A 15,709-nucleotide genomic window follows, 5' to 3' on the forward strand; every position below is an offset into this window, starting at 1 on the left:
GAGAGATGCCTTTTGAGAGTTGCTGTATTTTCTTTCACAACATGACTAATATGGAAATGTTTTGCACGATTGCACTTGTATAACCTATTTCAAATTGCTTGCCCTCTCAGGGAGGGGGAAGGGAAGGGAAGAAGGGAGAGAATTTGGAACTTGACATTTAAAAAAACGAACGTTAAAAATTGTTTTTACATGTAATTGGGAAAAAATAAAATATAATTTATGGAAGAGAAAAGTTGCCATAGCTGAAAAATTGATCAACCTTTGGCCAACCTGATGATGAGTCCCTCCTTCCCCTGCCCCAGCTACTAATGCCTTCCCCCAACTATCTTTTATTTCTTTAATATGGGTTTTGTATATTATTATATCCAAAACAAAGAGGAAGCAGGGTGGTATGGTGGGTAGAGTGCTGGACTGGAAGATAGGAAGACCTGGGTTCAAATCCTACCTCAGACACTTCTTAGCTGTAACCCCTGGCAAAGTCAGCTTCACTTTCCTCACCTACAAAATGATGATAAAAAATAACACTTTCTTCACAGGGCTGTTGTGAGGATTTGCAAACCTTACACACTTCATAAGGGCTATCATCAGCATTATTACTCTTATTCCCCTTCCTTTTCCTATTATTATTATTTTAAAAGAACCTATTGAATTTCCCCATTAGAATGTAAGCCCTTGAGGATAAGGGTGTTCTGTCTTTGTCTGCATCTCTAGCGCCTAGCACAGTGCCCGGCACGTAGTTGTTGCTGTTTAACTATTTTCAGTCATGTCTGACTCTTCATGACCTCATTTAGAGTTTTCCTAGCAAAGATACTGGAGTGGTTTGCCATTACCTTTTCCAACTCATTTTACAGATGAGAAAACTGAGGCCAATGGAGTTGTGACTTGCCCAGGATCACACAGCTAGTAAGTGTCTGAGGCCGAATTTGTATAAGGCTGATGCTAGTGTTTCTTCCTTAGTATCTTTTCCAATGATAAAATCACATGAGCTTTTGCTGTTGAATGTCAACAGCTTTGGTGGGAAGCACTTTGTGTTCTTGTTCTTTAACAATTGTGGTTGCAGCTTCGCAGATGCAGTTGCCAGCCCGGATCTTGACAGGGGGTGGCCTTCCTGGATAATGGCTAAGACGGCTGATCTGGAATCAGGACAGGGAATCTGGGGTCGGGACTGCTGCTATTCTCAGGGTTCTTAGGCTGAAGGTAGGGGGAGGGGAGGTGTCCATCAGCAGCAGTTGCTGATGGGGGTTGGCAAGGAAGATAGAACTATTAGTTACAGGTGCTGGGTAGGAAGCAGAGCTATTGATCTAGGAGAGGTGGGTTGGGGCATTCTCGTCCTAAGGCTCTTGAGCTGTCTCTTTTCCCTTCTAAGAGGAGGGTATGGTGGTACTTTGACTCACTTGGCACAATCTACCTCCTGTCTCTTCCTCAGTGTGCCATACCGATAATAGGTAGGCTGGCTCTCCTTCCCATGAGAACAAATTGCATTCCTATTGACAGAATTTTTGGTTTTGAGAGGCTCCCATCTCTCTTGAGCTACCTTTCTCTTTCCCATCTCTAGTTGGAGGTCCAAATCTATATTTTTGTTCTTATTACAGTACCTTATTAATGGTTTCCTTTAATCCATAAGATTATATTGAACAGTCTTTGCATACATATAATGTAATAAGAGGCTTCGTTATTTTTTTGGAGTGGAATTTGCATAGCACTCCCAAGAAGGCAGAGCTGGCTAGATGAGATGTTCCATGAATATTCGTTAAATTATGTTGAACACAATTGCAGAATATCTGTCTCCCGAGGCTCTCCTACCCCATGAGATATGATAATGAGAGTTAAGACAGGATCCCATCTTGGCCACCTTAGCAGCTAGTGATGCAGTGGATAGAGTAGTGAGCCTTGGAAGGGTCTGAATCAGGAATATGAATTTCAATCCTGCCTTAGGTGCTTTCTAGTTGTTTGATCCTGGGTAATGCATAGGGTCATAGAATGAATCATAGAAGCTACCAGCTCCAACCTACTCTTTTTACAGATGAAGAAATTGAGGCATGGAGGGGTTGAGTGACCTGACCCGCCACACACAGCTAGGAAGTTGGATTTGAACTCAGGTCTTCTGACTTACAAGGCCGGCACTTTGTCTACTGTACCACCTGGACTCTGAGTCACTTAACCTAGTTCTCTGCCTTAGTTTCCCCATTTGTAAAATATAGGTAGTTATAGTACAAGGTTGCTGTAAGGCTCAAATGAGATGATATGTAGAGTGCTTGGCAAGTCTTCACAGGATCTATAAATATTATTTATCAGTTAATTCACAGGAGCAATCTAGATAGGAGAGCCTACTGTGTAGTCACACTGATGGGGGTGATTAGGTGGGGTGAGGGAAGGCATAGACAGTTCAGAAATTCAGAAATGAGTTTGCTCTGGTTTGTGTGGTAGATATAGGTGAAAGGATATGAGGCAGGTTTAGAAAGGCCTGGCAGTTTCTCTCTTTACTCTTTGGGGAAATTTTAAACAATTACTATATTTTTGACTTTGTATTGCTTCATTTCTCAAAACATCCTTCCTACTTCACACCCAGAGAACCATCTTTTATAAGAAAGAATGAAAAAGAGGGGAAAAGGGCAGGACAATTTAGCAACACTAAACAATTCATCTACTAAATCTGCCAGGATATGTGACATTCTGCACCTGAAAAAGAGAGGAAAAGTGGGACAGTTTAGCAAAACTAAACAATTTATGAACTAAATCTGCCAGGGTATGTGACATTCTGCACCCATGGTTCCCCACCTCCAAGAAGAAGGAAGGGAGAGGCCTTCTCATGGCTCTTCTTCAGAAAGCCCTTGGGTTTTCATAGGTATTTAAACAATTCTGATTCATGGTTTTATAGGTCTGGAGCTGGAAAGGTCCTTGGTGGTCATCTAATCCTAAGACCAGGTAGTGAGAGACAGAGAAGGGTATATGAATCCAAGCTTTCCGTTTCTAAACTCCATTCTCTTTTTCCATTGAGCCACGCTGATTCCTTTGGATGTGAGCCCTCACTTCCAAGGAAACTCAGCCTTGGTTAAAAGTGATAAATCACAAAGAGAGCAGTAGCGCTGCCTGGAAGCTTTATCTTGATAAAAATAGGCCAGTTCCAAATGGATTCCCTATTTTAGAACCTCACGATGTTTGGTGATTGCACCATTATACGCAGGGAGCTGCCAGGACTTGAGTGAATGGTACCAGCTGTTCTGGGGTGGGGGAAAGGGAGCTTTGGTATGTTCCATCTCCTCCTCCAAGCCGCCAGGCTTTCTAGACCTACCACAAGGTGGTGGTAGGTTAGACGGAACTGGTGGCCATTAGCCCCTTCTCAGCTTGCTTGAGCTGATAAGCCTGGTTGTTGTCCAAGGCTCAGTGACATCCCTCGAGTTTTACATTTCACTGACACAGTGGACACAGCGCCTTGGCACCCACTTACTCTGACCACCTCTGCTCTCCTGTGGTGAACGCAATGGCCCCAGTCATTGGGGAACTGGAATCCCAAGCTCCCTCCAAAGCATAGGCCACCTTTTCCCAGGTAGTTCTTGCTCTCTCCTTTCCAGATATTAGTTCTTTCTCCTTGGAATTGCTCTGTTTCAAATATAAATTTTTGTTTAGCTGTTTTTTCAGTCATGTCCAACTCTTCATGACCCCATTTGGGGTTTTCTTGGCAAAGATACTGGAATCATTTGCCATTTCTTTCTCTAGCTCATTTTACAGATGAGGAAACTGAGGCAAACAGGGTGAAGTGATTTGCCCAAGGTCACACAACTAGTCAATGTCTGGGGCTGGATTTGAACTGAGGAAGATGTTTTCCTTATTCCAAGCCCAGTTTTCTATCCAATGTGCCACTTAGCTGTTCACATATATTCGGTGTATTTCTCCCTGAAGAATATAAACTCCTTGAGGGCAGGGACTGTTTAATTTATGTCTCTGTTTCCTTAAGGCCAGTGCCTGGCGCATAGGGACAGGGATAGGACTTAGACCTGTTATCTTACAGGTACAGTTTAGCACCTCCTCTGTCAGTTTTAGCCTTAGAGGGTTGCTTGGAACACCAAAGGACTTTCTTACACAAGGTCAAACAGTCATTGTATGTGAGAAGCAGGACTTAAACTCAGGTCTTCTTATCTTCAAGATTGTCTTTCTATCCAATATAGCATGCTGCCTCTAAATGCATATAGTAGGTACTTGATGAATGTTTGTTGATCGATTAGTTCATATATATGTTTATATATATTTTGCATTTATTTGCTTGTGTACATTATTTATTTGTCTCCTCTCCCCTCCCCCAGTAGAATGTAACCTCCTTCAAGGCAAGAAGTGTTTTCGCTTTTGCTTTTTATCCACACTACTTCTCACAATGCCTGGCACATAGTAGGTGCTTAAATAAATTCTTGTTGATTGCTTCATTGGTTTATGCCTTGTGTTACTTACATACATGTTTTATCCACTCCAGTAGAACATAAGCTTCTTGAAGGCAGGGACTATTTCATTTTTGTCACCTCATTGCACAACAAGGTACTTGGCATCTAGAAAGCATTGAATATGTTTGTTGAGTTTAATTAAATCAACCTGAAATACCAGAGGCCAGTGGTTCCCAACCTTTGCTAACCTCAAAAAATGTCCAAGCATCATGTTGTTGTTGTTAGATCATTCAGTTGTGTCTGACTCTTTGTGATCCCGTGGACCTTAGCATGCTAGTATTGTCCACAGGGTTTTTTTTGGGAAAGACACTTTTCCTTCCCTAATTACCTTCCCTAATGAATTAAGGCAAATAGGCTATTTCCTTCCTCAGCTCATTTTACAGACGAGGAAATGGAGACAAACAGGGTGAAGTGACTTGCCCAGGGTCACACAGCTAGTACATGTCTGAGGCCAGATTTAGATTTCCTGACACTAGGCTCAGGGCTCTATCCACTGAGCCACCTAGCCACTTGTATCTTACCTGATAGCAATACGTGTTGATTGAGAAAATGACTAGTGACAAAAAACTCCTATGAGTCTAGGAATGCTTCAAAGTGAATTTGTGTTTTATTAATCATAATAGTCTCTATATGTATTTGAAAAATAGTAATACATATATGTGTGAGACATTTATTCAGGACACAGGAGGCACAGTGTATTTGCTTATTTACTAGACTGAGTCATTGCTGCATTGTGTGGGAGCTAAATAAAGAAAAGATGACAGTGTTTGATGTATATATGGATTCGAAGACCTCTTGTAACAATTCCATAGCTCAAAAAAACCAAACCAAAACAAAACAAAAAACCAATTCCACAGCTCCCCAACAGGGCCCATGGTCCATAAGTTAGGAACTACTGCTCCAAGCCTATAGGGTGAACACTGAGCTTGGAGTCAGAAGGGCTTGATTTCAAATCTGACCTCAGATACTTACTAACTGTGTGACCCTGGGCAAGTCACTTTACCCTGTTTGCCTCAGTTTCCTCATCTGTAAAATGAGCTGGAGAAGTAAATAGCAAACCATTCCAGTACCTTTGCCAAGAAAACCCTAAAAGGGGTTACAGAGAGTTGGACAGGACTAAAAATGACTGAACAGCAACAAATATCTTGTTTGTACATAGCTGTTTACATGTTGTCTCCTCCATTAGACTATGGGGTCCTTGAGAGCAGGGACTGTTTTTTGCTTTTCTTTTTATCTCTACCACTTAGTGTAGTGCCTAGCACATAGTAGGGGCTTAACAAATGTTTATTGATTTGTCTTGTTGACTTGATTTTTTAAAAGTATGTATTATTTTTGGTATTACCTGTTTTCCCTTGCTTGCCTATATCCCGTTTTCAACCTCCTTCTGCTCTCGTCTATGTATTTTTTCAATATTTCCTTGACACTCTTCTTTCTTCACCTCCTATGTTCATCGCTATCACTGCCTCCCCTACTTCTCCCTCACCAAATCCTCTCCATCCCCAGAAGCCCTTCCTTAGGACAAATACCTATAATTGAGCAAAAGGAATCTATATGTTGTGAGTCAGAAAGTTATGTCTCATTCTACATCTCCATCCATCACCTCTCCGCCAAGACGTGAGAAGTATCATACAATATATTAATACGTGTCCGTTGTTTACATCCTAAACAGGCTTTAACATGATTTCAAAGTTCAGTCTGGTCAGTTTTAATGACCTTCTTTATATATTAAAGAATAATGTCATATTAGAAATGCTCAGGAATTTTCTGATAAGAGCCATTTCTGTTCTAGACCTTTCTCATGTATGTTGTGAGGGGTGGGGGCATATCCAATATCACTTTAGTGCAGCATGGTTCAATGGAAAGAACAGTCTGTGGACCTGGGCTCAAATCTCAGTTTTGCTACTCTCTGTGCACCCTTGTGCTAGTCTTTTTATTTCTCTTTGGCTTCACTTTCTTCATCTGTCAAACAAGGTGGTTGGGCTAGAGAGAATATAAGGTTTTTTCTGGATCTAAATCTATGATCATTAGGAGAACGTGTCACAGGAATGAATGAGATAGGGTAATGAAGATATGGAAACATTTGAAGATGAATTTTTGACTTTAATTTTATATTCCTTCCATTCCCTCCATCCTTCCCTTCCTCCTTTCCTTTATCCTTCCTTCCTTCCTTCGTTCCTTCCTTCCTTCCTTTTTTCCTTCCCTCCTTCCTTCCCTCCTTCCCTCCCTCCTTTCCTTTATGCTTCCTTCCTTCGTTCGTTCCTTCCTTCCTTTTTTCCTTCCCTCCTTCCTTCCCTCCTTCCCTCCATCCTTCCCTCCCTCCTTTCCTTTATCCTTCGTTCGTTCGTTCGTTCCTTCCTTCCTTTATTCCTTTCCTCCTTCCTTCCCTCCCTCCTTTCTTCCTTCCTTATTTCTTTCCTTCCTTCCTTCCTTCCTTCCTTCCTTCCTTCCTTCCTTATTTCCTTCCTTCCCTCCCTCCTTTCTTCCTTTCTTCCTTCCTTCCCTCCCTCCTTCCTTCCCTCCTTCCTTCCTTCCTTCCCTCCTTTTTTCCTTCCCTCCTTCCTTCTTTCTTTCCCTCCCTCCTTCCCTCCCTCCTTTCCTTTATTCTTCATTCGTTCGTTCGTTCCTTCCTTCCTTCCTTTTTTCCTTCCCTCCTTCCTTCCCTCCCTCCTTTCTTCCTTCCTTCCTTCCTTCCTTCCTTCCTTCCTTCCTTCCTTCCTTCCTTCCTTCCTTCCTTCCTTCCTTCCCCTTATCTCACACAGGCTGGAAGTGCACTGGCCACTCATAGGCTCAATCCCACCACTGATCATCCCAGAAACATTGTCCATTTCCAACATGGGCAAATGCATCTCTACTTTAATAGCCTGGAAACCTGAGATATCGCCATATCCCTGCTGGACTTAGTACACATACGCAATTGACTTTACCCTGTTATAATTCAGAACTCCCAAACTCAAGTGAGTCAGCAGCAAGTATTATAGGTGTGTGCCTATATGCCTGACATGTCATTAAAATTTATCCAGTATTTTATTTAAGCCCCTCCCATGTGCTGGTTGTCATGCTGGGATACAGAGGCAAAGAAAATGAATGCAATATGTTTGCCCTTACATTCTGTTGAGGGAAAACATATACCCAGGTAAGTAAATAGAAAATAAATATAAAGTCATCCTGGTGTAAGAGGGTGCTAACAAGGTGGGGGGAGATTAGGAAAGGTCTCAACTAAGAGGTGGTGCATGAGCTGAGGTTTGAATGGAGCCAGAGACTCCAAGTGACCAAGGTGAGGAGGGAGAGCTTTTCAGGCATGGGGGACAGTCTGGGCAAAGGCTTGGAGATGGTAGATGGAATGTTGTGATCAGGGAACAGAAAGTAATTGACTTTGAATGGAGCATAGAATTTGGGAAGCAGAGTAATTAGAATTAAGACTCAGTATGAAACAAGCTTTATGGGTGGCAGAGTTTGCAATGATTCTTCAAGGACTTATTTCTTTGGTGTGTATGTTTCCTTCCACCCCTTCTATACATTTACTTAGGAGGCCATTTTTATGAGTTGCCAGTGTTGAAAACATTAATCACCTAGTGGCCAGTCTGAAATGAGCTCTTTTGATTCTTCCAATACTTGATGCCTTTTCACCTTGGCAGGACCTTCTAAGACCTGGTCTAAGAGTAGTACTGCACAGGTCTAGCCTTTGAGAACACAGTCACCTCCACCCTGTGATGAGGTGTCTGAGCAGCACTTTAATGGAATTAATTAAGCTATAGCTAGATCACAGCTCTGATTCCATCTGTGTTTTGGGGTAGATCACAGAAAAAAAAATCACAGAGGCTAAAAGAAGACAGTATTTCCTCAGTTGAAGAAGCTTACATATCCCAGTACCATGATGAAAGAGTGAGTCTGATCCCTAATTTTGTGGCCAACCATGTGATAAATGCCGTTGATGATTTTTGTCTCATTAGATGAAATGTTAGAGTTGGATGGGACTTGAGAGACCTTCTAGTCCAATCTGTTGATTTTACATAGAGGGAAACTGAGATATGGGGGTGATAAGTGACTTGCAATGAGGGGCCCTTAGTGGGTCGTAGAACAAGGACTAGAACTCAGGTCTCTGGATTCTTAGTCTAGTGTTCTCAGTCTAGGCTTCTGGAAGCAGCAAGTGAGGTGAATAGAGCATTAGACCTGGACTAGGTTCAAATATGGCCCTGAATATCTATCAGATGTGAGATCTTAACCTCTCTGATCCTCAGTCTCCTAATGTAAAAAATGATGATGATGATATCACCAGCTCGCAGGGTTGTCGTCAGGACCAAAATGGGATAAATTCTTAGCAAACCTTAAAACATGATATAATTGTCTTCCTCTTCTTCTTCTTTGGACTAGACCTGTTATTTCATTGGTATAGAAAGTTATGGTAAGGAAACTCCCTCTCCCACCGCAGATCAGAACTGCTCTGCTAACTATGATCTCAGAGAGTTGCTTAGAACACTTAGAGGTCAAGTGACTTGCCCAGGGTCACACAACCAGTATGTGTCAGAAGTAGGACTTAAACTCCCAGGTCCTTCTGACTTCTTGACAGGAAGGCTGGATTGCTATCTGCCACCTTATGTTCTGGTATTACATCATCACCATCATCATCCTCATCCTCATCCTCATCCTCATCCTCATCATCATTTCATTCTTTTGATCTTTCTCCATGGAGTTCAGATATAAATTGTCCTGGGACAAATCAATATCCTCTTATTCTCTCTGTCTCTCTCTGTCTCTCTCTCTCTGTCTCTCTCTCTGTCTCTCTCTCTCTCACTCTCTCTCTCTCTCTCATAGGTAATAGGGGTTAAGTGACTTGCCCAGGGTCACACAGTAAATGTCTGAGACTGGATTTGAACTCAGGTCTTCCTGACTCCAGGGCCAGTGCTCCGTGCACTACTGCGCCACCTAGCGACCCCCTGTTATTCTTTTATATTTAGTGTTCTGGGGATAATTAATTACACAGGTAGATAAAATGACTGATTTTTTCTATTTAAATAACAGTAGTAGGATGTCGGCTCCTCCTTGGCAGGCTCACTTAAAGCATCCTCAGTATAACTCCAGCAGCAGACAGGATAACGGGGATGATTTGCATTTCATTCTCTTCCCAACATGGTTTTGATCTCCTCTAGACCTCTATAGTTTAAAAGCTTTTCATTCCACATAAGGAGGAAATGATGAGTATTCACTATGGCTTTACTTATTTAGAGGATGGTTCTTAAGTTTTTATCAGTCAGTGGGATATCCTAGCAGTTGTGGATAATAATTGCTAATGTTTTGGTTCCAGTGCATTTTGTTAGTTGAATGCTGATCTATAACTGGAGTATGATGATTTATTGCCTCTTCCTCTGTGAAAGCTTCGATGTATAATATTTGCTATCCAGCCACCTCTTAACTAGGTATACAGCAGGTACTAAATCTTTGCAGCCTGCAGTGATATGTCACATAATTTCTACTATTTCCTTGACTAGTAATTATCATCATCACTACTATTATGTATTTGTTACAATTTCTACTCTATTGTAGCTGAAACTAACTCATTCTCATTGCTTGGTTAGTCCCTATAACATTTCGATTAGAAGGACAAGAAAGGTGGTCAGCCCTCAAATGATTCACTTCCCATTTAATCGCCAATCCCTCCCAACAATACAGTGACAGGTTTAAAAATGGCAGAGGACAGCTGTGCTCCCTGGTTGCCCCCCAACTCAGGGGTCAGATCTACCTGTCTTCTGCCTCCATATTTCATATGGCATGGTAGTCTGACCTAATCTGGGCAGACAGCAAGATAGAAGAGTGCATTTGGAAACTGTTAAGTCAATGGTCATTGAAAGTAAATGGTAATTATTTCTGACCCACGTGCTAGGAAAGCAATTAATCACCCAGTCCATAAAATGTTTTCAAGGGCTTTGTCAGCTTTAGGACTATATTTCTGAGAGTGAGACCAAAGTGACTGCCCAGGGCTGGAGATAGAGTAAAGATTTTGTATTAGTTAGTCAAATAGCATTTAATTAAATGCCTGTTATATGCCAGGCACTGGGTTCAGCAACGAGGATATAAGGAAAGGCAAACAACAGCCCCTGCTCAAAATCTAATGGGGGAGGCACATGCAAAAAATGTTATATAAACAAGAGATATACAGAATAAATTGGAGATAATCACAGAGTGAATGCATTACTATTAAGAGGAATTGGGACAGACTCCTTGTAGAAGGTGGGACTTTAGTTGAGATTTGAACAAAGCCAGTGTAGCCCGGAGGTGGAGACAGGAGGCAGAAATGCCTAATAGTGGCAATAGCCAATGAAAACACTGGTTGTTGTCCTGTGTGAGGAAGAGCAAGGGAGGCAGTGTCAGTGGGATGCAGAGTATACAGAGAGAAGGAAGGAGTAAGAAGACTGGAATAGAAGGAAGAAATCAGGTTATAGAGGGCTTTATGAGCCAAGTGGAAGATTTTCAATCCTGAAGGCAACAGAGGGCTACTGGAATTGACTAAAGAGTAGGTTGACACGTGCAGACCCGCACTTTAGGGAGGTCATTCGGAAAGCTGACTGAAGGATGGACAAGGGGTGGGATGAGACCTGAGGCAGTGAGATTGACCATCAGGCTATGTCAACAATTCAGGCAGAAGGTAATGGAAGCATGCAACAGTATCAGAGCAACCAAGAGAGATGTTATAAAGGTAGAAATGCCCGAACTTGGCATTTTGTGTATAGGAGGAGTGAGAGAAAGAGAGAGAGAGAGAGAGAGAGAGAGAGAGAGAGAGAGAGAGAGAGAGGTAGAGAGAGAATGTGAAGGGTCAAGGATAGCACCTAGGTCTTGAGCCTAGGAACAGCTAGGTGGCTAAATGGATAGAGCTCTGGGCTGGGAGTCAGGAAGACTTGAGTTCAAATCCAGCCTCAGACACTAGTTATATGACCCTGGGAAAGTCACTTAGCCTCTAGTTGCCTAAATCCACTGTAGAAGGAAGTGGGAAACTACTCCAATATCTTTGCCAAGAAAACCCCATGGAAAAACCCCATGGGGTCACAGAGAGTCAGTCATGACTGAAAAACAACAACCTGGGAGCATGGTGGTAGCCTCCACAGTAAAAGGGGTGTTAGGAAGAGGGAAGGCTTGGGGGAAAAGATCATGAATGCAATTTTGTACATGTTGAACTTGAGAGAGGTTAGAGTCTGAACAAATTATTTGAGAATTATCTGTGTAGAGATGATTGTTGGAACCATGTGAAGTGATTAGTTCACAAAGTGAAATAGTATATAGAGAGAAGAGCAGAGGGTCCAGGACAGAGCACTATGGGACAACCATGATTGGAGGGCATAACCTGGATCAAGATCCAGCAAGGAATATTGAGAAGGAACAGTCATACAGGTAGGAGGAGAACCAGGAAAGAGCAGTGTCACAGAAACCTAAAGAGAAGAGAATTTCAAGAAAAGGGTGACCAACAGTATCAAAGGTTACAGAAAAGTCAAGAAGGACGAGGATGGAGAAAAGGACAGTAGATTTGGCCATTAAGAGATCATTGGTAACTTTGGAGAGGGCAGTTTAAGTTGAATGATGAGGTCAAAAGCCAGATTGCCGAGAGTTATAAAAGAGTGAGAAGAAAGGAAGAAGACACATGGATGTTGGATGGCCTCAAGGAGTTTAGACACAAAAGCAGAAGAGATTAAAGGACAAGAGCTAGCAGGGATGGAAGGATCAAAGAAGGGGTTTTTTTGAGGATGAGAGGGGAATGGCCATGTCTATAGGCAGGAGGGAAATCATAACTGAAGGAAATCCTAAATTTCACTTAGAGGTTCGGGAAAATAAAGATGTAATTTTTTTTCTCATCCAAGTTCACAGACCCGCCCCTCTGAAATTTATCCATAGACCCCTTTAGAAGGTCCTTGGATCCAAGGTTAAGAATCTGTGGTTTAATGGGAGGTTGGCCCCAGTAATCAGGCTTTGGTTTGTCCTTTCTTTATCCTAACGTTGGGAAGAAAGAGTCACTTAAAAGAGTGTGGCAAGTCTCATGTGTAGGTGGAATGGGGGGGGCTGTCTTTGCAGTGTGATTTCAGGAATTTGGGAAGGAGTTTGGGAACCCATGGATAGAGTTTAGTTTTCACAGTGTCAGGTGAAGGCTTTGCGTCAGCATGCAATTGAATAAACACTAGTCTTGGAGGTCAGAGAGCTAAGTTCAAGTCCTGACTCTTAGAAACTGTGACCTACTCACATTACTTAATCTCTCCTCTTAAATGTGAACAGTGACAATAATAATCCCTTCAGTGAGGACGTGCTTTAAGCCTTGAAGTGCTTAGACAAATTCAAGTTATTATTATCTTTGTTAAAATGAAAATATTCCTAGCAGCAGGAGAATGTTGGAGCTAGCTTGAACCAGAGAGCTGATTGTTAAATTTTCCTTGTCATCTTTTAAACTTTAGACATATAAAAATGCTACAAATCAGGGCTTTGTTTGCTAATTGTATAGACTTAAGAAAGTAGTGGAGAAAATGTTAATAATACAAGTTAAACTTAAACGTGTTCAGTGGTAGGGTTTTTTTCCCCTAGAGAGCCAGTTGTTAAAATTTTACAAGCACAATCCTGCCAATATTGGAAATCAACATCTTAGTTTGAATAAAGTAATGGAGGTTGCTGCATTGTTTGGGGGCGAAGTAGGGAGCATTTGGACTTTGGTAGCTCGATATGCCATTAACATCAGAAGAGGAAGTTGACATGTTTTAGTTGCAAGAGATCCTTGTTATCCAAGCAAAATTGGCACCAGAGTAAACAAAATGAGGGCCAACATTTTATAGTAAATAATGAAAAAGAATCATATTTGATTGAGATTTTATCATAAAAATGAAACAAAAATAGGATAAGTATTTTTACTTATATATAATAAAACAGATCATAATTGCTACTGTGTACCAATTCTTAGAACAAAGAATGGGGCAGAAATTGATGTGGGAGGGCATAGCATACATTTTCTGACAAACGGTCTAGTAGAATGATACAACATTGTGCACTTCACTTTTGATATCTTTTACTTCTCAAATCATAAAGGGAGTCAGTTTTACAAAAAAAGTGTGGGGGCTTCATCCATTTCTCCTAGGGCCCCTCTTCATCCTTTGATATTCAAATGATTTTCTTTTGAAGATCCTACCAACAATTGGCTAGTGATGGACCAACAAAGAGAGCAGGGGGTTGACGTACAAGGGGAATTCGAGTGGGATTAATTTTTATAAATACATAGTTAATTTGTGAATATTTTCATGTTATAACAACTTTTGCTTCCCTTCTTAGTGGAGGAAACTCTTGCCCACCGATGCAGAACAGCAACTCCAGTGCGATTTAATATTAGAAAGTTTAGTTGGTGACTGACAGAATTTGAGAGACTTGAGAGAATTGCCCATAGTCACACGGCTTCTATGGATCAAAGGCTGGACTTGAACTCAGGTCCTTCTGACTCCAAAGCCAGCCCTCTATCCACTGTGCAACATTGCTTCTCATTGTACATATTATTAACTCCATTTTACATGGGAGCAATTCAAGGATTCAGAAAGATTAACTTCAGAAAAGGAAGAGACCTTGGTGACCATGTAATCTAACCAGTAACTAAAAAATTGGATCCCTTCTATGATATATCCAACAAGTAGTCATTCAGCTTCTGCCTAAGGACCTCTAGTGAACGGAAACCCACTGCCTTCAGACACAGCATAGTTACTTGTAGATAAAACCAACTGGAAGGATGTTATTCTAAAACCAAGCCAAAATCTGCCTTTCTGCCTTTCTGTCCAATGCTTCTGGTTCTACAGCTAGCAAATGGTGATAGAATATAAGCATCTTGAGGACAGCAATCATTTAAATTTTTTTCTTTGTACCCCCACCACTTAGGACAGAGTCTGCTACACAATGAATGTTTGATAAATGTTTATTGGTTGATTGATTAGTGGATTTGAAATTAGGGATTTGAACTTAGGTCTATTGATTCTAGTCCACAGCATGTCCCACAACACCAAGCTACTTTTCACTTAATTGAGCAAACACTATTTTTAAAAAATCATTTACCCTCTGGTTATGCATATTTTAAATAGGAACAGACAGATCTCATAGCTGAATTGGGAGCAGAGAAGAGAAAGAACATGAAAATGATGACCATGGGTCCATGAGTCTTGGAAAAACTAACTGGAGGAAGGCCAATTCAGTGTACAGATTTCCAAACTCATAGGATTTTAGGATCATAGATTGAGAGATAGAAGGAAACTTGTTGGTCATTGATTCCAACTCCCTCATTTCAGATAAGGAAACCGAGGCTCAAGGAGGAGGAGTGATGTGCTCAAGGTCACACAACTGATGATTACCAGAGGCTGGATTTGAACCCAGGTTCCCTGACTCTCAAACCAGAGCTTAGTTCTAGACTAGCCAGAGAAATTTTGATTCATTTGAATCAGTCTACTATAAAATAGGGATATAGTATGTATATCCCAGGGTTTTTGTGAAGATCTAATGAGATGTTTGCAAAGTGCTTAGCACTGTTCCTGGCATATGAGGCATTTAATAAGCATTTCCTTCCTTCCTTCCTTCCTTCCTTCCTTCCTTCCTTCCTTCCTTCCTTCCTTCCTTCCTTCCATCTTCTCTCCCTCCCTTCTTCCTCTCTCTTTTTCCTTCCCTCTCTTCTTAGTCCAGTGGCACTTCCTTCATCTCCCACTTTGGCTGTCCAGTGCCCTCACTGTCAGGTGGCTAGGGTCTTGTAGCCTATAGTACAAGCCTGCCTAAGAGAACAAGAGGCATTCAGTAAGTTTCATGGATGCTTCCCCTCCCTGACCTTGGGCATATCCCCATAACAACCTAAGCCTTTTTCAGTTCATGGTAACCTGATGCTCCCAGCAGCTACCAATACATCCCACTCTAGGAGACTCTCCCCAAAGGGGCATATAAAAGAGGGGAATATAAACACAGCCCCATGGGGAAGTCCACTCAGGGAAGCCGACTGCCCAGAGATGTGCTGCTCTGCCACATAGGAATCTCATCTGGCTTTCTTATCCTCCCTCCTGACAACAGTTATTTCCACACAGTATGAAGGCCAGTTTAGAAATACCAACCCAGAAGACTAAGCAGCCTCTGTGGGGCTGCCCATGTCCTTGTCAGACTATTGACATTAGCTGCTATCTTCCTGATGCTAAAACACTCGCTCCCTCCCCCTCTTTCAAACCTGATCTCTGGAGAGGCTCTGACAAACTAATTTGCCACAAGGTGTAAATGGCTGATAAATTTTGAAGTTTTAACCT

At 41.7% G+C, this 15,709-nt stretch overlaps 1 pseudogene; it reads right to left on the reverse strand.

The window, feature by feature from the left end:
- Window positions 1-977: 977 nt before the first annotated feature.
- The window catches only part of LOC118851197, a 74,497-nt pseudogene continuing 59,765 nt past the window's right edge, over window positions 978-15,709 (reverse strand).

This window comes from Trichosurus vulpecula, chromosome 5 (assembly GCF_011100635.1).
Source record: "Trichosurus vulpecula isolate mTriVul1 chromosome 5, mTriVul1.pri, whole genome shotgun sequence".
NCBI classification, from domain to species: domain Eukaryota; kingdom Metazoa; phylum Chordata; class Mammalia; order Diprotodontia; family Phalangeridae; genus Trichosurus; species Trichosurus vulpecula.